The 21,825-nt window shown below is 40.2% G+C and overlaps 1 long non-coding RNA gene across 1 annotated transcript in view; it reads right to left on the reverse strand.

Annotated features, from left to right (window-relative positions):
* Nucleotides 1–558: 558 nt before the first annotated feature.
* LOC129711329 (uncharacterized) overlaps nucleotides 559–21,825 on the reverse strand; it is a 45,277-nt gene continuing 24,010 nt past the window's right edge. The window contains exons 3-5 of the long non-coding RNA XR_008725819.1: nucleotides 13,033–13,178; nucleotides 7,499–7,546; nucleotides 559–1,567 (exon numbers count right to left, since the gene is read on the reverse strand). This is a non-coding gene — a long non-coding RNA (uncharacterized LOC129711329). The remainder of the gene's footprint in view (nucleotides 1,568–7,498; nucleotides 7,547–13,032; nucleotides 13,179–21,825) is intronic.

The raw sequence follows: 21,825 nt of genomic DNA on the forward strand, positions 1-21,825 counted from the left end.
GACTCCTCTCAATCAAGCAAGCCAGATAAGAATTGTGTCTATTTTTATGAGTTTGCATCTCCTTATTCTATCTCAGTTTGCTTAATATTTCCTCATGTGACAAACCCAGCAATCAAGGTGGAAAGTAGTTATTGGGAAACAATCTCTCTTTATCCCATGAGCTCTTAAGTTAATTGCTGTGTCCCTCTCACCACAAGCTGAATTCAGCTGACTGCAGACCAATGATCAAACCAAGGACCTTCTAGGCTTGTAGGATTATTTTGCTTGTCCATTCAACCAGCTGGGTGACTGAGGAAGATTCTCATGGCTCTCATTGTCAGGACATTTACACAATGTTTTACTCCGAAGCAAAATTAATTTGCGTGAGGTTTCTTTAAAATAATAATAATAATAATAATAATTTTATTTATAGAGCACTTTAAAAACACAAACATAGGAAGATTCTCATGGCTCTCAGGCATGTCAAAAGCCAGGGACAAATTTTTAACACATGTTTTACTCCAGAGTGCGAGCAGCAAAAGAAGGCTCTATCCCCTCTGATTTGCCTGAGGTTTTCTTTAAAATGACACACTGTCAAGAGTTTCTGTTTTTGGTTTGTTCTATTCTTTGTGAAGAACTCATAGGGGAAGGGAGTGGTATATGGGTGGAGAAGGGAGAGGTATATGGAGGAAGGGAGTGGGGAGGGTCATGTAGTTACCTATAATTGGGAAATTCCGTTGTGTTGCAAACTACCCAGTCGGAATGTGAAGTTTTGCTCCTCAACTGAATTGCCTGCATTACAAAAGCACAATAATGGTTAAATAGCGGGTTTAGACATCCTGAGGAGGTGATAGGACTTAGATCCTGCAGATGTCATGTACAATGCTGAGCATAATCACTGGAGTCTAATTATACCACAGCATCTGATTTATGAATCACGAATCCTATATCTTGAATATAGCCACTCATAAAGAAGGTCTATTATCATAGTCATGCAAATGGTGTAACTTAGCAATATTGTGGTAATTAGTCCAACATGGTAATTTTTTTCCAAAGCTATATTGAACACAGATATTTCCTCAGCTGGTTGGATTCACAGATGCGCTGCGTTTTTTCTCCACAAAGCACTGCAGGTTTGATTGAAATTTTATTGCTCCAAATGAAACTCGAATACATAAACTTAATTTTAAGTGCATAAAATTTACTCTAAAAGCTGTACGAGTCGACAGCTATTTTGATAGATTATTGCGAGGCATATCTGAGGAGCAAATGAGAGATGGAGAGCAACAATTTCATGACAGCGTGATTGCCATTGGAATAATTAATTGCAACAGTAAAATGTATTTCATTAAAACAGGCGAAAATTTTTATTTCATTTTGGTAGGATCTATTACTTTTGGTCCTTATACGTAAATGTTAATCTTTTTTAACGCAGTAAAGTAGCTGATGAATAATTTTAATCACAAGCCAGGGCACAGAACCAATAGAATTGTTTCTGCATAAATGTTCAACTCACTCCAACAAAGATTGTCTGTCCTTTCTGCTTGCTCCAAGTTTAATGCGTTCAAAATGGCCAAGTGAGTGCCTGCTGGAAATGTGCACAGAAAGATTCGTCAAGTTGAGTTTATTGTCATATGAAGAAATACCATGAGGTACAGGTAAAATGAAACTCCTGCTTGAAGCTGCATCACAGGTGCATGAACTCAGACAGCACACAGCAACATAAATTATTCATACATTATGCATAAATTCCACAAGAGAGTGAAAAGAAAAACACTCTCTGTGCAAAAAACAAGACATTACTGCGATAGAAGACCAATGTAGTACCAAAGTGTTCCGCAGTTTCCTGTTGTCAAGGTAGAGTTAAGGTTGGGTAGGTTGGTTTAAGAACCTGATTGTTGGCGGAAAATAGATGTTGCTGAACCTGGCGCTGTGGGACTTCAACCTCGAACCGCAGCAGTGAGAAGGGTGCACGGCCAAGATAGTGGACACCTTTCATTGTAGATGCCACCGTCTCATGTAGATGCTTTCAAACGAGGGAAAGGCTGTGCCTGTGATGTACCGGGCTGAGTCTAGCACCCTCTCAGCCTCTTGTGTTCCTGTGCCTTAGAATTGCAGTTCCATGCCATGGTGCAACTAGTCACAATACTTTCTACAATGCATCTGTAGATCCTCATATTCATTAAACATTATTCATTAAACTTTCATACGGTAATATTGACAATTGGAGAATTACATTGAAAAGCTGAACAATTCAAGAACACCATGCAATATCATAATATATTTTGCATGATTAAATGTCCCAAGGAGTATATTAATCATCATTTACATTGAGTCATACAAATAGATATCATGGTAAGTGAATAAAAGCTCGGTCAAAAAGATAGGTTTTAAGGAGCATCTTAAAAGAGGGGTAAGAGGTAGAGAAATAGAGAGGTATCTCCAGAGTTTAGGATCTAGTCATTTTAAGGCATGGAGGGAGAAGACCATGGTTCTTACAGAAGAAGCCAGAATTGCTTCTTGCTAGGTTGCATTTCAGGGTCCCCACAAGCTGAAGGGCATCCACTGAGACCCATTGATAAAGAAGAGCTCACTGGTCCACCAGTTAGCTGCCACTGTAAAAATTGGCCTTCTATAGTGCATGTAGTTCAAGGTTTTACATACTGTACAATCCATCTGACGTCTGTTTTGGGCATTCTGTCTTGGCATTACTTTTGGGGATGGGGACCCTAATTTCAACAGCAAGTAATGGGATGAGGACTGTTGTAACTGGCTGCTCGGGGTTAGGTGAAGGTGGAGCTGTAGATTGATGGGAAGAAGGGAAAGGAAAGGTGAACGGGTTAGTGGACACTCCTGATTGCATAAGTGATTGCTGGTTCACAGGTTTAGGAAAAATTGTCCACCTCGTGGTGCGAGAGGCCAGAGGGAGAGCAGGGAGACATAGCGAGAAGTATGTGACCTACCTGAGAAGCCTCCCAGCACTAGAATCCATGGGCTGAATTTACACAGGCTAACAACTTAAACGAACAATGAGGCAAGCTTAACTCATACTGGGAAGTCTTAAATGAATGCATGAGTAGTTGAAACTCACAACTGAGCATGGAGTGCAAACCATTGAATGATTTTTGCAGCTGTCTACACTCCTCCATGTACAAAAAAAATCACGGACTATGTGCCATTTGCAATGTCCACATTTCTCTTCTGTTGAAATGGAATCATATAGCAGGTAAAAACATGACATCACAAAGACTCTCAGGATGAGATTAATTCCCAGTTGATTGGTGTTATGGTTGGCTTCAGATTATAGTGGGTTGGAAATCTATTCACACAACTCCAAATAAATTGAACTGTAATACTAAAAAATAGGTTAATCAGTTTGGTGCATTGCATATATTTTATATGTTGTCCCGTAATGCCCATTGGGAAAAGGACACAAAGTGGAGGAATTCAGCGGGTCCTGCAGCATCCGTGGAGAACATTGATAGGTAATGTTTCGGGTTGGGACTCTTCTTCTTTCCTTCCCTTCTTAGGAATTTCCGGAATTGCCAATTGGGAAATTTGTCTTCTCATTTTTTTTAGCAAAATTTTCATTCATCCATTTTTCATTCCGTTTTTCCCAGAGTAAAATTCCCTCAAATATTTCAGCAGTAGGACCAGATGCAAAATTTATTCACCGATGAATTTTTAACCTGAGTGATCTGCGTTTAGTTCAGTTTAGAGATATAGTGCAGAAACAGGCTCTTCAACCCACTGAGTCCACACCGACCAGCAATCCCAGCGAACTAACACGATGCTACATACACTAGGAACAATTTTACATTTATTTTACATTTATACCAAGCCAACTAACCTACAAACCTGTAAGTCTTTGGAGTGTGGGAGAAAACTGATCTCGGAGAAAACCCACGCAGATCACGGGGAAAACGTACAAACTCCGTACAGACAAGCAGCCGTAGTCAGGATCGAACCCAGGTCTTTGGCACTGTAAGGTAGCATCTCTACCACTGTGCCACCATGCCGCCTAGTTTCTAATTACCCAAAGAATAACCAGTCCTGTTTGAAGCTTTGAGGCGTTACTATTTAAAGGGTCAACATTCAAACAGCATTCTTTGCCCTCACTGTGACTGGAACCTCCTGCAATTTCACATTTAAGTTCATGAGGTTTGATTGCTCTGCCCATGGAGTCAGGATTATCAATACTATCCTGCAGCATCATTCTGCATCTAATCTCTGCCACATCTCACAGTTTGCTGATCACATAAGTGAGGTCACCTAATCTATATGAATAAGAGATTTTTACTTCATCTCACAGCAGAAAACAGAACAAATATGTACATTTATCTGTACACTCCAGTCCTTCTAGATATCTTCCTGGCAACCTCCAGCTAGGAGCGCCTGATTATAGCCCTGAAGGGTTTACACATCGCTCATATGCGCGAGACATGCTGCATGTGGGCCCCATTATTGAACATCCTGTCCAGCACTGATACCAAGTCAGTTGGCAACTGTTAAGAAAAAATGCAGAGCTAAATTTTCAGGTCAAAGTACCTCCCAACAGAATGCTATAGAAACTTTGAACAAAAGTTTTATCAAATTTGGTTTGGATGCAATTGTGAAACCAGGCTATTATTTCATTAAAACACAGAACTGCAGATGCTGATTTATAAAAGTGCAAACACAGTGCTGGAGTGGGGTGGAAGATTGCAACCTTCACATGGTCCGCCCTGTTTCGATGAATGTTATCAACCCGGTGTGCACAATCAAAGAAGATCAAATAGAACAAGTTGTCCTACAACGTTAGGCTGTGCACGCCATACGCAAAAAGAAGAAAGTGCTGGAGTAACTCAACGGTCAGGTATCATCTCTGCAGAACATGGATAGTGGTCGTTTTCGGTCAGGAGTTTTCTTCAGACTCTGAAGGAGGTTCTCGACCCGAAACATCACCTATCCATGCTCTCCAGAGATGCTGCCCAACCCGCCGAGTAACTCCAGCACTTAGTGTCTTCTATCACGTTGTTTGTGGTAATCCTTTTAACAGCAACCAAGTAACTGTATCTGAATAGACAAGAATAAAGTTATGCACAAATTGGAATTTTTGGAAATAAATATAATGAAGGTTCATCAGACTGCTGTTTAATAGCATGCATTGTTTAAGAGGCTTTTAGAGAGGCACATGAACATGCAGAAAGTTTGTGTTATCCAGTCAAATCATACTATACGCAAGTACAACAGCTAGTGCAAAGAGAAAAAATATTAGAGTGCACAATATAACATTACAGCCTTTTAGCTTTACAGTTACAGAGTAAAAGTCTAAGGTCTACAATGAGATAGGTTGTACGTTCTTGATTACATCCTAGCTTATGGGAAGACTGTTCAGTAGTCTGCTAACTGTGAGGAAAAAGCCTGGTGGTACATACTTTCAAGCTTTCATATCTTCTCTCCTACGGAAGAGAGGATCACCAGGGTGAAAAAGGTCCTTGATTATGCTGGCTGCTTTTCCGAGTCAGCCTGGCATGTGGATGGAGTCAATATTGGGAAGGTTGGTCTGGGTGATGGACTGGGCAAGATCCATATCTCTCTGCAATTTCTTGTACTCTGCAGAGCTGTTGCCAAACCAAGTTGATATGCAGCTGAGTGGGGCTGAGGGGCATGTTCCTTTGCTGTTCTCTGTTCTTTGTTTGCCTATGGTCTCAGATGTAATATTAATACTTATGTAATAATCACACAGCGTGGATCAGCATTAATTAAGTAGGAGCATACAAATAAAGCGGAGGCAAGCAAAATTCGAACAAGACCAACAATTGTCCTTTATTCCAAAGAAGGAAAATTGAGAAATAGCTGACTCAGAAGAGAACAGCGTTGGTTTGGCAACTGTGCTTCTCACAATGATGTATGTTATCAAGGTGGAACTCTGCAGACCACAAAGAATAGGGAACTGATGAACTTGAACTGAGTTCAGCAAGTGAAGAAATCCAATGGAAGCAGATCGATTAAGCAGTGATTTTGCAGTTTCATAAATTGTTTGGATTGCTAAGCAGTTTATCAGAATAAAACAAGTATAAAGATTCTTTGTTTCTGAGCAGGTGATTCAATGGAATGCATGCACGTAGGTCGAGAGTTCTGTTTCCTTGTCGGCTGCACAGTATGAATTTGATACATGGCACAGGGTTATTTTGCTACCATTTACCACAATGTTTACTGTTTTTCCTGCAAACGTTTCTATGTGAAGTTTATATATCTATTGAAGTCTTCAAGCATTGGAAACATCCTCGAATGGGGGAGGAGCCTGCAATACCAGAACTGTGTGCTGGCATAGTTGTGGTCTGAAAAGTCAAGGTTTAATATTGATTGGAGTTTCCACTGAATTGGTTGATAAACACACTCATTCTATTTCTTGTACAATAGCTATTTCTATTGCAGGTTCAGCATATCCATGTAGGCCAAGTCGAGTTTATTGCCATATAGGCGCAAGTCGAGTTTATAGATACAGGTACATGGGAAAATCGTGCCATCTTCCGGAGGCAGCATCTCATGTAGATGCTTCTTATGTTGCAGAGGGTTGTTTCTTGAAGGACCGGGCTGAGTCCATCACTCACTGCAGCCACTTGTATTAGATTTGCCATACCAGGCCAGGACGCAACCAGCCAGGATATTTTCTACAATACATCCTTTATAAGTTTGTTAGAGTTTTCAGTTTCATGCTGAATCTTTTTAAACTTCTAAGAAAGTTGAGGCATTGGTGCGCCTCCTTCATGATGCATCCATGGGCTGGGTTCAGGACAGGTCATCCGAGATGTTAACACCAAAGAATTTGAAGCTGCTAATTCTCACCACCACCGACCAACCAAGAAAGCTGGTACTTGATCTCCCAACTCCCCTTTTCTAAAGTCAATGATTAGTTCCTTGGTTTTGTTAACTTAAAGTGAGAGTTTGTTGTCGCGGCACCACTCAAGCAGATGTTCTATCTCTCCTGTACGCTGACTCAACATCAACCATGATTCGGCCAAAAAACAGTGGTATCATTGGCAAATTTATAGATAGCATTGGAGCTACACAACCACACAGACATGGGTGTCAAGAGGGGCGAGCAGAGGGCTCTGCAGCCTTGAGATGCATGTGTGTCGATGGTCAGTGAGAGGGAGTTGTTGTTGCCAATCTGCAATGATTGACGTCTGCCAATGAGGAAGTCAAGGGGAGGGGAATAGATACAGCGGATGGAGATCTAAGAGCAATTTCAACCCCATTTTCATTCCAGGAGTGGTGTCATGAAGAATGTTAAAGATGTTATCAACTTCTTAAGTGAACATACTTAAAAATGGATACAGCTTTCCTCTTTCGCTGCCTTAACTAAACCATTCATGATTTTTTTAACTCTAAATTTCAACTTACATTGTAAAATATTAAATGGAATATCTCAGTGTCAATTTAAACCTTTTAAGAATAGGGATTACTTACAAATTATAATTAAGGTAATGCATTCAGAACCGAGAGAGCAAGAGTAATGTCTGAAAATTCTTACTTGAGATTATAGCCATCCATCCAAAAAATGTGGTAGTTTACAGGATATCTGTAAAATATAGATCCGTCAAATGTTATGAAGCAGACTGCAGGAGTAAGATTAGGTGGAAATAATCAGACAATAAAGATGATTGTGAATGTAACAAGTGGCTCGGCATTAAAACATTTATTTGGCATTTTAAATAATGCTCCCAAAAATAAAATTAAAGAATTCTATTGCAATTTGTCTTTGTCATTATTTGGGGTTTTGTTTTGTAATCTAGTGAAGTCTCACTTCTAATGTGCTTGCTACCCAAAAAAACATGTTAATTGTGCCAAGTGAGATGGTGATAATAAAACAGCTGTCACTCCCACAAAATGGCTCCCTGAGGACATTGTTTGATTATAATTTTAAGAACTATTATGTCATAATTATTCATTTGTTTGCAGAGACTGTTCCTATGATTTTGTAAACATTATGATTATATTACCAATTTAAAGGAAAGCGCTACTCCTTGGAGAGCTGCAGGTACAGTATAACTGCATCTGGCTTGTAGTCTGCAAGGAATTGAACTCAAAAGAAGGTATCTATGATTACCTTGATCCCAAACTGTGATGCTCTGCAGTCAGGACAATAAAATCAAACATCCCTACTTAGGTATTTTTTACGGCTTGAAGTATAAACGTAAAAACCACAGTAAATAATTTTCGAATAGTGAAAAATGTAGAGATAAATGTCTTAACATAGCATATCATTAGCTATTTTATGGATAGTTCTTAAAACCGTGGGTACGATTTCAATTAAATAACTGCATGCAGTTTTTTAGAAAGCCTTTTTTGCTCCTATAACACTGCTTAATTATGAATTACAGTGGTAAAATATAGTCCATTTTTTCAACATTCGCCTTTCTGCTACATTAAGGAGTGAAGATAATAAAATAGAAATGATGTAATTGTACATGATTTTAGTCACAATTAAATATTTAAAAATCAATTTTATTAAAATTAAGAGCAAAGTAAATTCAAGCAATCGTATTAGGTGTTCACGCATTTTTATCTCATGTGGTACTTTGGTTGAAAGTGGTATATTTTAGTATTTAGCATTACTGGCACAATGTATCACAAATGGAAACTGATTATCAGGAATTAGAACATGGACATCATTTGCACTCTTTGCGATTTTCCATCATTAATATGCTGAACACCAAGTCTGCACTGCCAATGCATACCTTTGTTTTGTGCACACGCAAGAGACAGCAGATGCTAGAATCTTGAGCTAAAAACAAACTGTTGGAGGAACTCGGTACTTTTGAGTTACGTTTTCTGGAGATTTGATTTTTCATCAGCTTAGATAGTGCAGCTAAATCAATGAAATCATTGCATTTGTGTGAGCAAAGGTACTGGAAAGGTATGTAGGTTCATAGATATATACAGCGATTAATAGGCTAACTGATAATTAGTCGCTAACCACTGAGTAAGGTAGAAAATAGCTTCGGAAAGATGAAGAAAAATAAAAATACTACAGAAACTCAGCGGGCCAGGTAGCATCTGTGGAGGGAAATGGACAGATGATGTTTCGGGTCAGTACCCTCCTGACTAATGTAGTAGAATTTGTTTTTACTCTGTTTGTGGAGACATCTGCACCTGGAACACAAGATACCAACGTCCACCTTATTTTATTAGAGTCATTGAGAAATGCAGAACAGAAAGTGGGCCTTTGGTCCATGCCAACCATCAACCACCCATTTAGACCAATCCAACCATAATCCCATTTTTCATTGTTCCCACAAACCATTTAATTTTTCCAAGATTCTACCGCTAATCTACATATAAGACGATGAATCTGTTAATTGGCAAGTCTTTGGGTTATGGGAGGAAAACAAAGGCGGAAACCCACACAGTCACAAGGAGAATGTGCAAACTCCACACAGACACCAGCCAAGGTGCAGATTGAACCTGGGCTTCTGGCAATGTGAGGCAGCATCTCTACCAGCTGTGTTACTACACAACCAAAGCAGGGGCAGGCGGAACGATGTGGCTGGCAGCTGAGACCATTTTGTGTTAGCTGGGAATTGAATCTAGGTCTCTGACACGGTAGTGGGGATTCTATCTCTCAGCCTCATTGCTGACTATTTTATTCTGCTGTGCATTGCCCACGCCATGTTTCCTCAACTTCTTTAGAAACCCAGATGCGACAGATTAATTTGTAAATCTCATACTATTGAAAAAACAATTTAGTCCATTTCCTGGACTCTCCTCACCCAACTCTCTCTCCAGCTCCGTGCCAAACCTCGACTGAACATCAAATGTTAGATAGCCAGCATTTTCCTATATATTTGACCCAGTATTTCCAAAATAAGGAACTTAATGATGTGAGTAACGCTGCACAACTTCATCTTTCAGAAGCTATTTTCTACCTTTACTCAGTGGTTGGTGACTTATTGGTAAACTTATTTCAGTATTGTATGACTCTATGAATCTATGTAGTTTCTTTGTACCCTTGCACACACAAATGCATTGCTTTTATTGATTAGCTGCATTATCTACGCTGATTAAAAATCAAGTCACCAGGAAACTCAACTCAAAATTACTTTTGATTATCACCTAATCCTCATCTCATTAGAGTGTCTCCCCATTTATCTTACCGTCCCCCCCCCCCCCCCCTCACATAAGTCTGAAGAAGGGTCTCGACCTGAAACATCGCCTATTTCCTTCGCTCCATAGATGTTGCCTCACCCGCTGAGTTTCTACAGCATTTTTGTCTACCTCCCCATTTTTCTTTGTTAGCCCACTGAGTCCACGCCGACCCCACACACTAACACTATCCAATACACACAAGGGACAATTTACAATTCTACCAAGCCAATTAGCCTGTAAACCTGTACATCTTTTGAGTGTAGGAGGAAACCGGAACACCCCAGAGAAGACCCACGCAGGTCACGGGGAGAACATACAAACTCCGTGCAGAAAGTACCCATGGTCAGAATCGAACCTGGGTGCCTGGCGCTGTAAGGCAGCAAGGCTGCGCCACCATATATTGCGTTCTTGGTGCAGAAACCACCAAACAGAGCATAACCCTCAAAGTTAAGGGGCAGTACATCCATGATCTCCCTGCGCCTGCATGGATTTCCTTGGGGGTGTTCAGAACATGTTTGCGGGTTGTTTGGCTAATTTGCGAGTGTAACTTAGTATGGGTGGGTGGTGGTATATTGAGGGTGCATGTGAAAGAGAATAGATTACAAGGAAATATGTGGAGGAATGAGTTTGATGGGAATACACTTAGAACTTAGACTCAGAGGGCTGAATAGCTTCCTTCTCTGACATTAGAAAACTGGAAACCCATCCTTAATCCTGTAGTTTTAGACTCCCCTATCCAGTGGAAAATACTGTGGCTATATCACCTAATCTATATCTATGTCCTGATTTTATTAATTTCCAAGGGTCACCCCTCTCTCCCCACCACTCCCCACCCAGCCCCTCACGATCTCAAGGGACACTGACTTCAAACAGTAGGAAGAGCAAAACTTTCCTTGTAGTATGAATTTGGCCTGTGGTTAACCTGCTTAACATTATTTAGCTCCCTACAAACCAAGAATCAAAGCTGCAACTTTTGGTTTTCATTCATTTTTCACAATCCAAGTGTCTCTGGCAAGGCCAAAATTTATTTTCCATACATAATTTTCATTGAAATCTGTGTTGTTTGGTAGGGAGTTCCAGGATTATGACCCAGCAAAGAAGGACTGACGTTATGTTTCCAGACTGGGATGATGTGACTTTATGGGGAATGTTCTCTATATCCTCCCACCACATCATATGGTGAAATTTACCACTGAGCTAATAGAAAAAATCTCTACAGGTTCAGTACTCAGCATTGCCCTGCCTAGCCTAACAACTTAAACAGTTGAGCAAAACACAAAATGCTGCAGGAATTCAATGGGTCAGACAGCATCTGTGGAGTGTTCTTATCATAGAGGGTGAGCAATGAGATAGGGCTTGAAAAACCTTCTTCAATGTAGGTATACTTTGAAGAGATTTTGCAGTGCAGCAGTAAAATGGAGTCACAAGAAAATATACAGGGCGTCACAGTGGCACAGCGATAGAGTTGCTGCCTTACAGCGCCAAAGACCCGATTACGATCCTGTCTATGGGCGCTGTCGGTTTGGAGTTTGTGCATTCTCCCCATGTCCTGCATGGGTTTTCTCTGGGATCTCCGGTTTCCTCCCACACTCCAAAGACGTACAGGTTTGCAGGCTAACTGGCTTAGTACAATTGTAAATTGGCCCTATAATGTGTAGTGATACTGTTAATGTACGGGGATCATTGGTCGGCGCGGTCTCCGTAGGCCGACAAGCCTGTTTCGTGCTTTATCTGTAAACTAAGCTAAGGATGCTGGTGTCTTGAGCAAAACTCAAAGTGCTGAAGAAGCTCAGTGGGTCAGGCAGCATCTGTGGAGTTAGTTCTCTCCAACAGTTTGTTGATGATTGCTATTGTCATGAGTGCAATATGTATTGACAACGGTCATGTGTAGTTGATGGCATAGAGAGCAGGACGAGATGAGGGTGACCTATTAGAAGAAAGGCATTGAAGTTTATCTTATAACATTACACTATTTAATTCATGATTTATTTAATCTGCTTTTTGGAAGGAAATCTAAATGGACAGTAAAGAATGAAACAACTGTATATTTCAATGTATCATACTGTTAAATTTTGAACAACTTTCTCTTAATATTTTGTTTCACTTAAATCCTATCATTGGGACAGTAAAATCCAACAGAGGACAAAAAATTAATCATATGAATTGCTGTATCCATTAACATTACATTGATGTTTAAATAGTGAGAATATAAAATAATGCAATGTTACCATACTATTCCTTCATTCAATATCCAGTTTACCTTCTGTGGTAATTCATTGACTATATGTTAACAGATTTTATAGATATCTTTTGTATCCCAGGAATGGTCATATTCTTACGCTAAGTCAATTAACTATTTTAATGCTTGCCTTGAACAGTAGAAATCATTTGAGCTCAGCTGAAAGGAACAGGGAGAATATCATGATCACTTCCTCTCAGTATGGAGGTTAAATTGGTTAGCAGGGTGTGTCAGTAAATGGTGTGGAACTAAGCATTACCACAATTACATGGGTGTGTAACTTGCAATGAAAACAACAGTCATGCTGTCCTGTTCTTACTGTTATAATAGGTGAAATCCACACGTCTTCTGGATTAGACACGTGTATAGTTAAATGCAGGAATACACACACTACTGCTTGTGATTCTCTCATCCCCCAAGGCTGATACGCGGATGTCTCAAACAAAATCAGCGGGAACAGACAGGAACTTAAAAGGTGCAGAAATGTATTCCTTGTTATTTGCTGTAATACATGATGTGCTTTGGAATCTCCTTCTGAAATCGGTTGTAATATCTTAAATATTGGAACAGTTTTGGAACAGATTTGGTGCATACTAGAGTTGTAAGACCTCTTCTCATTGTAAACAAATTGTCTCGCCTTTTTTGCTTGAGATTTTATTGCAAAATTTCTTCGTACGAACCTCCATGGGGATGATCTTAAATGATTGGAATATCATTCTCAGAGAAATATTTCAAAATCAGAAGGATCCTGACCCGAATGTCCATGTTCCATCTTCTCCACAGATGCTGCCTGATCCATTGTGTCTTATTTTCAGATCCATATTCTCTGAAATAATGAATATGTTCAATTTTATTTTTTTGTTTATGAATCTCGTCGTTTACCTTAACCCAATCCAAATTTATTTACCTCAAACTGCAAAATGTTTTAAAAAATCACTTAAAAATTATCTTCATTATTTCTTAATGTGCTCTCTCTGCACACTTTAAAAAAAACACAAGTGACTGCTGAGCACAGCCCAAAACTGGATGCTAGAAATCCCCTTAGACTACTTCCAAAGAGTATTTAATGTTTGAGAAAAAACAATCCATTTCACAGGAATTTTCAGATTGTTGTGGGTGATTTTCTTTAAGGTAGGCTGTAAACTTAATTTCACAGCTGACTGCAAAATACATCACAGATGCTGACCTCCTCACTATCTATCGAAGGGATCAAAACGAGGCATTGCCTCAAAAAGGCTTCTAATATTATCAAAGACCCACACTACCCTGACTGCAGCCACATTTCACTACAGCCATCGGGAGAAAGGTACAGGAGCCTGAAAACTGTGACCACCAGGTTCAAGAACAGCATCTTCCCAGCAACCATCAGGCACTTGAACACTACATAACACTAACGTTCACATCTATGATCTTTTATGGACTCTGCATTACGGACTTTGAAATTCTTACTTGCTGTAGCTTAACTGTCTATATGGACTTCAGCAAGGCATTTGATAAGGTCTGCACGGTAGGCTGCACTGGAAGGTTAGATCGCATGGGATCCAGGGAGAGCTAGATGACTGGATAGAGAATTGGCTTCATGGAAGGAAGCAGAGGCTGTGGGTGGAAGGTTGTTTTTCTCACTAGGGGCCTGTGATTAGTCATGTGCCTCAGGAATCATGCTGGGTTCTTCACTGTTTGTGGTTTATACCAATGATTTGGATGAGAATGTACAAGGTCTGATTAGCAAGTTGGCAGATGACATAAAAGCGGGTGGCATCATAGATAGCGAAGATGGTTATCACAAATTACAGCAAGATCTCAATTGATTGGGCAGGTGCGCTGAGGAATGATTAATGGAGATTAATGCAGATATGTACCAGGTGTTGCATTTTGATAAGTCATACCAGGGTAGGGTAACCAGTTCAATAGTACCCCAAAGTCCATCAAACCAATGGTATGGCAACCACTCACTCTCTTCATTGATAACCATCTTGATGAAGCTTGTTTAGGGTCGATGGATCAGGTGCCACTGTAGGCGGTGTAATCCTTTCAGCCGATATTGGGGTTGTGCCATAAAGTTCACACCTGTCCGAGGATGTTGCCAGTCTCTTCATAGATCGTTGCACAGATGAGATGCTCCCGCCCTCTCATCCTGTGGTGGGGTTCATCACCTTGATCTAGACGTTAGCGTATCCGTGGGTTTGGACAGCTTCTCCTAGTAGGTTTGGATGGCCTGGTTCCACATCACCACGTAGAAGCGGCTGCTGGACTGGAAGCCAAAGACAAAGCCAGCGTAGATTGTGGTCTGTGTTGATGTAGAAGGTGCCACTGAAGCTGAACTCCTCAAATCCGACAGTAAGGCCAGGGCCAGAGTTGCGGGTCTGCAGTAACTCCCTGCCCTTGTTGCGCAATACCCAGTTAGGAACGATCTGCATTGTCGTCCCTCAGGTCAGTCACACTGATGGTGCTGTCTCTGGGCACATGTCATAGATATCTGGGATGTTGTTGTCAAAGTCCTTGCAGGTATCTCATCTGCTGTCACCATCGGCATCGATCTGGTTATGGTTGGGAACAAAACAGCAATTGTCCTTCTCATCAGAAACGCCATCATTGCCATCCTCATCAATGTCCTGATTGTCATCACACTGATTACCCACCCCCAGGTTTGAGTCATTGTCTTCCTGGATAGGGTTAGGCATAATCTCTTTCAAAAGCTCCATCCGTTTCAAAATGTTCAGCTTCTCTCTCTCTAGACCCTTGGTCATACGATAGAGATCAAAATGCTTCAAGATTGTTGATCAAATGTGGTTTGCCTTTCCGAAGTTGTGACCAAAGGCTTTGCACTTCCTCCTGATCTGTATTGATGTTCTTTCTTCTGTATGGATCAGCTTTACATGGAGCTGCAGGTAGCGATCAATCAGAAACACCTTGTTACCTCCTGGGTGGGGGCAAGGTCTTTCATGTACCTCTTCATGCTGCTCTTTTATGTGTTTCTTAAGTCCTTCAACTCCTCTGTAAACAGCACAGCAACCCTAATACTGTCATCGATACACAGTGGTGAAATCTTCCTTTTCCAAGTTTGACCTTGGTTTCCGGCCACGTTTGTGTCCAGATTGTTTCTTCACATCCTTAATATTGCACTTCCTTACTGGTAACTTACTCTTCTTCTTCCAATATGGTTGAAAAGACTCATCTGAAGAGCCATTCTTAACATATTTCTCTGCCATCTTCACTTGATAAATACCTCTCAGAAAGATCACTGGACTCTAATCCATCCACATCATTTCTTATAGAACAAGATGCTTCATTGCAGTTAACTGTTTTTTTCACATTTAATGGTTGAGTTGCATCTTGCACCTTTTCCTAAGAGCACTCTGCATATTCAGGATCTGAGCGTAAGAACATATCCTTCTTCAGTGGGGATTCCCAGTTGTCCACATCAACTGACCACCAAGTGGCTCCACTGTATGTACAAGGCTGAAAGTCTGCTAATACTGGGACAGGTTGGTGCTTCGCAACATTATCATCCTCACCATTTGCAGTCACTGTTCCATTCCGAGGTGAAAGGGTTATTGAACCATCCAGAACTTCCTCCATTGAGTCCTTATTTTTACTGGATGGGCACAGTCCCTCATTCAAAACAACGCTGCGACTTGAATGCATGTCCAGGATGTAACTGTGGCAAAGTGGAATCCTGCCTCACCACAACACCAACTAGCTTCTTCCCCTCTGTTATCAGAGTCCTGAACAGTCCTTCCAATTGCTAGGATTCTGCCTGAGTCACCTCTACCCCATTGCAGACATTGGACTTTATCTCTGTTGTGCTATAATAATTGATTCAATTTCAATAGTTTGTTTTTATCTGCATTCTGGGTGAACGATGAACATCTGAACATTCAAATTGTGAGCCTTCTCGAACTGCTTCTCACATTGGTCACAAGCAAATTCAAGTTCAGCTTCTGCCTTGTGCTTGGTCATATGGTATTTCAAGGATGCTCTTTGCCTGCACTAGAAACCACTAACTTCGCACTTCAAAGGTTTTGCTCAATTATGTCTCATATGTTGAACTGACAGTTGTTTCCGCTGTTTGAAAGTCTGTCCACATTCATCACAAATGTAGTTTCTTTTCACAAATCGAGTCGTTCTTTCTCCCAAGTTGTCCAAAAGCGTATGAAACCAGCATTCTTCTTCCTTCTCCATCAATGCCAACTGGCTGTCAGATCCATCCCAACTCAGCTCCTCACTTTGAACCCAACTGGGATTTACCTCAATCCAGTTCTGTAACTGAGTTGCATTCCAAAATCAAGGTTTTTCAAATCCACAACCTAATTGCTCTCCTTCAGCTGCTGTGTGATGAAAGCGAGATGGTCATTTTCAAACTGAGCATTGGTGAGCACATTTCTCATCTGTTTCAGCTCGGTCTGTAGCTCCCGGATAGACTGCCACATTTTTCTGGTTACTTCAAGAATCTGTGGTAATGGAGCCACCTTGGTCAGTGTTATAAACATAAGGCCAGTTGTCAGCTTTATTCAGGGCATCTTGGTGCAGGGGTGTTTCCCCAAGTCCAGCCCATCTGTGCCAACCTCAGGATAAAAAGTAAGGTCAATAGCCCCATCGTCCTTTCTTGGTTCTCCTCCATTTACAGTCAATTGTATCAGATGTCTTCAACGGGAGTAATCTTCAATGTTCACGGCAGTTGGTGTCGTAGTAGCACCTGGTACAGTCCCCTCCAACATGGTCCCAATTGTGTCCGATCCCAGTAGTATAGACTGTGTCTGTATTCAGCTGGCAGTGGCATCTGCGTTTTCAACCCCTGTGAATGCAAGACTGACAAGGCTGTGCTTAATTGCTGTGCGTATGTATTTAAATCATTGATGTGGGCCTGTAGGTCATAACTAATTTCCACACTCTTTGGTGTCCTATTCATTCCCTCCACTAATCCAGAATGCTACTGGTGGTGGGGGATGTGAGATCACTCTTTAATTACCTATAAGGCAGACCCTTTAAAAATAGATCATTATATTAAAAAAAAACAATTTCAAAAAATATTCCCAATTGTTCCAATCTATCTCCCCAAATTTACAATTTCAAATTAACAGATTTTATTCTGAGATAAAGGCATCTCCAATCTTATCTAACACATCTACCTGGATGCCACGTGGCCATCATGGAATTCAGGTCTCTGTTTGAACTCAATTCAAAAGGTAAGAAATATGGAACAGAAATAAATAAATAAAGATAAATAAATGGATTTATAAATGACCCTAAAGTTAAGAGAAAACAAAGAATAGACAATTAATTTCCATAGATTGCAAGCTCATTCAATGACATCCTATTTCATCTGACATAGACCATTTCATCAAAATGTATATATATATAAAAAATATAGCATGTTACTTGATGTCAACTATCCCAATAGGCTTTGGGAGAAATTAAAAAGATATAGCCAAAAAAAAACCCACAGGAAAATGAAGCTGCTAGTATCTTGGCAGCATGGCCTAGAAAAGAACACTGAGCTTCTCTAGTCAGATAAGAGACAGAACTTGGATGAGTGACAACTCAAAAGAACATGGAGAACTGTCTAATCAGATAAGAGCCAGAACTTGGATGAGTGAGAATTTGAAAGAACACTTTTGAAATAGCTTTTCTGTTTTAACCAATACTAACTTTCCAACATTGAAAGACAAACAAGTACAAAAACAGGTAAAATACACATTTTAATCTGAGAGATTAGCCAAAGTGGCATAGCCCCCTCGTTTCCAAAAAATTGTGCAAAACATTAGAGACATCTCTCTTTATTAATTTTCCATTTCCCTCCCTTGTCTGACAAAAGCTATTCTGTTTAAAACAAAAAATATTTGTTTCTATGTGAACCAATTTGCAGAATTACCAAGCTACAAAGTTCCCCTGGCAGATTTTGTGAACTAGGACTGGGAGGTTTGCAAAAGTTGTCCAGAACAAGGGGTCACAGTTTAAGGATAAGGGGGAAATCTTTTAGGAACGAGATGAGAAAAAAAAAATTCACACAGAGAGTAGTGAATCTCTGGAATTCTATGCCACAGAAGGTAGTTGAGGCCAGTTCATTGGCTATATTTAAGAGGGAGTTAGATATGGCCCTTGTGGTTAAAGGTATCAGGGGATATGGAGAGAAGGCTACAGGATACTGAGTTGGATGATCAGCCATGATCATATTGAATGGCGGTGCAGGCTCGAAGGGCCGAATGGCCTACTCCTGCACCTATTTTCTATGTTTCTATGTTTACGTGTATATAAAAAGTGACCAATTTTCATGTTTGAAAGGCATCTCTTCATTCATTATATTAACCAATTAAATGTAAAAATGTTAATGTACATTTAATGTAACAGCTAAATGAACATGTTAAATGATAAACATTAAATTCCCATATAATTTGTGGCTGTTGTCATTCTTGTGAAAAATGCCCAGTTGTTCTTTTTCAGCTGTGGGATGTACTTGTTAATTACAGCTCTTCAGTTGTATTATTCCACATATGTAATTCAATAGTTCATGAGCACATATTATTGTTGATAAAATGTGTACAACACACGGCCACTATAATCCTGACTGAATTCTGGACAACGAATGACTCAGCCTATATTCGGATGACTACACTGTGGTACTGTAATTCCAGTCCTAATCTTACCCCATTAGCTGGTTCAGTAAAACACTGAATACAAGCATGGGATCAACTAACATCAACTAACTTTATTTTCCAACACAATCACACTACCTATACGATACCTAATCCAACACCGCGGGCCCGATCCTTGTCTCTACTGGTTCAAGCCCTTCAGCTTCATGCGAATGGAACACCTCCAGAAAGTCAGCACGGTCCCAAGTGCTATCCCAGAAGATCGTCACACCCTCACGTGCTCTCCCCCCTTTAATGCCCTCACGGACCATTGGCGCAAAATACATGAGGGGGGGGGGGGGGGGGGGGGGGGGGGGGGACAACCCCTACAAGCCAATCATCAATAAAGATTATAAAATACATTAATTGACAGTTCCCTAACCCAGTCACAAAATATCACATAACATTGTTTCTACAAATAGCACTTAATTGGAACATTTCTATTAAGCAAAGAAACATTTTACTAGGAAATGTAAACAATTTGGGCAAGGCCCCTCTCCTTGCCCAATCATGAGTAACGGCACAAAGACCATGTGACATAGTTATCGACATTATTATAACCCCATCATCTCCCAATGAATCCTAAGCATGCATTTGCAGCAGGACCTGGTTCCCTCTGCAAAACCCTCATACATATTATCAATTAAAGGACATCTGCACATCAATCTGTACTCAACCTCTCCCCAGAACCCAGACACTCTGGAGCCATGATCCTCATGGTCTTTGTAGCTTTTGCAAAGGATGTTAAGCTGGCTTTGCAAAAGCAAAAATCCTCCATTTTGTCAGGCACCTAAAATGCCCAATATTGTACATGAGAGTATTATTGAAAGTTGGAGATTATAAATGTGATTCGAAGCTACATTAAAATGACTAGCCTAGCTATCAATCACACTCAGATGACTTTCTTCAAATGGTCATATTGCTATTTAAATCATCAAGAGTTCAAGTAGTTCTCTTTTAACAAAATATTGTAGAAACAGTCTATTGAACTGGTGCTCAGATGATTTCTTCAAAGAGCCAGCGCAATAAATTGAAGGACTTCACTCTTCTGTATGCTTCATGAATCTATAACAGTATTATTGCATTTTTGTTGAAAATTCACCTGCTTTAGAAGTCATTATTAATGCATTAATAAGCAGTATGGAATAGAGGTTTGATAGCATATTTTTTCATGACTATGAAAATCAATCACACAATGATGTTAACACCTGCTTGTTAACTAGAGTCAGAACTTACACAGTACAGAATCAAGCCCTTTGGCCCACTCTGTCTATGCTGATCATGAAGCACTCGTCCATACTGATTGTGCAGCGTGGCATGGTATCATTTGTGCATGTGAAGCTGTTGCTGCAAGATTTAAGTGCACTTGTGTGCAGATGAAGTATGGGCTCGAGTGGAAAGGCAGGCCACGATAGGAGGAAGAAGATGTATTAATTGTTGGTTGAAAGATTTATCCTTACTTGATCTTCTGTTAGGGACACATTATTGAAGATGACAGTAGAATCTGCTCTGATGAACCACATGTAATCCAACATTGTAAATTAAACTTTCTGCATTCTTTTGGTTGGAAGAAGGGGGGAAATGGGAAGAAGCTATTGAGACGTTTCTCCTGCAACTCCATCTGTGATCCAACAATGTCTGATCTCCGATCAGTGAAGTTAGGACTTTTAAAAAGACACAAGGTGCTGGAGTAACTCAGCAGGTCAGGCAACATCTCTGGAGAAAAAGGAATATCGATGTTTCATGTCGGGACTCTTCTTCGCCAAAATCACCTGTTCTCCGAGGATGTTGCCTGACCCAAGAGTTATTCCAGCACTTTGTGGCTCTTTTTGGAAACCAGCTTCTGCAGGTCCTTGTGTCTCCAGCAAAGTTATGAAGCCTGTCATTGCCAGGAAAGGTAAAGGATCAGGCCCATAATGTAAGTGATAGTTCCTGTTGAGAACTGTTTACTGCAAGATCTCCTGACATGACAGGGAATTGTGCTTGACTGTTTGTTCAACTCTTGATGTTTATTCTTCCTTCTTTTATGCGGCGCCCTAAGAAACTGGCATGGAATCAAAGAGAAAATATAATCTCCAGGTCCACATTTTTAATATAGTTTATTAAATTCTTTCTTCTTACACATAATCTTCATTAGTATTATTTAACTAATTAGATATCAACTGACATGACTATGGTTGTACTTCCTAAGAGTGAACAGAACTCTAACTCACATAAAATAATTTAATTTTTAGGAATATTTCTAGTCTATTTCTTACTGTGAGGAATGCATTTCCAGTGTTTCAGAGCCATGCAGCATGGAAGCAGAACCATCAACTAACCTTGTCCATGCCGACCATTTTACTGATCTGCGTTATTCCCATTTATCCATGTTAGGCCAATGTCCTTCTATGCCTTGTTGATTCAAGTGCCTGTCAAAATGCCTTTTAAACCTAGTAATTGTATCTGGCTATACCATACCTTCTGGCAGTGCCTCGATATCAAGCAGTCTGTGTGAAAGCAAATTCTGCCCCGGTCACCTTTTAAGTTCTTTCTGTCACCTCAAATCGATGGCCTCGTGATTTTGAAATCCCTACCATAGAAAAAAGATTATGACTATCCATCCAATCTTCTCAAAATGTTGTTAAACTCTATCAGATCGCCCCTCAGCCTCCTTCACTCCAGGGAAAACAAACCCAATCATTCCTTATACTGTAACTAAAGTCCTCCAATACTGGCAGCATCTTCATGAATTTATCCAGTGCAATCAATAAATTCTTACTTGCTGCAACACAACAGGCCTGTAAACACAAGACTCATAGATAACATAGAACAAAAAAAATCAATAAATCCATAACCCCA

Source organism: Leucoraja erinacea, chromosome 29 (assembly GCF_028641065.1).
Source record: "Leucoraja erinacea ecotype New England chromosome 29, Leri_hhj_1, whole genome shotgun sequence".
Taxonomy (NCBI): Eukaryota; Metazoa; Chordata; class Chondrichthyes; order Rajiformes; family Rajidae; genus Leucoraja; species Leucoraja erinaceus.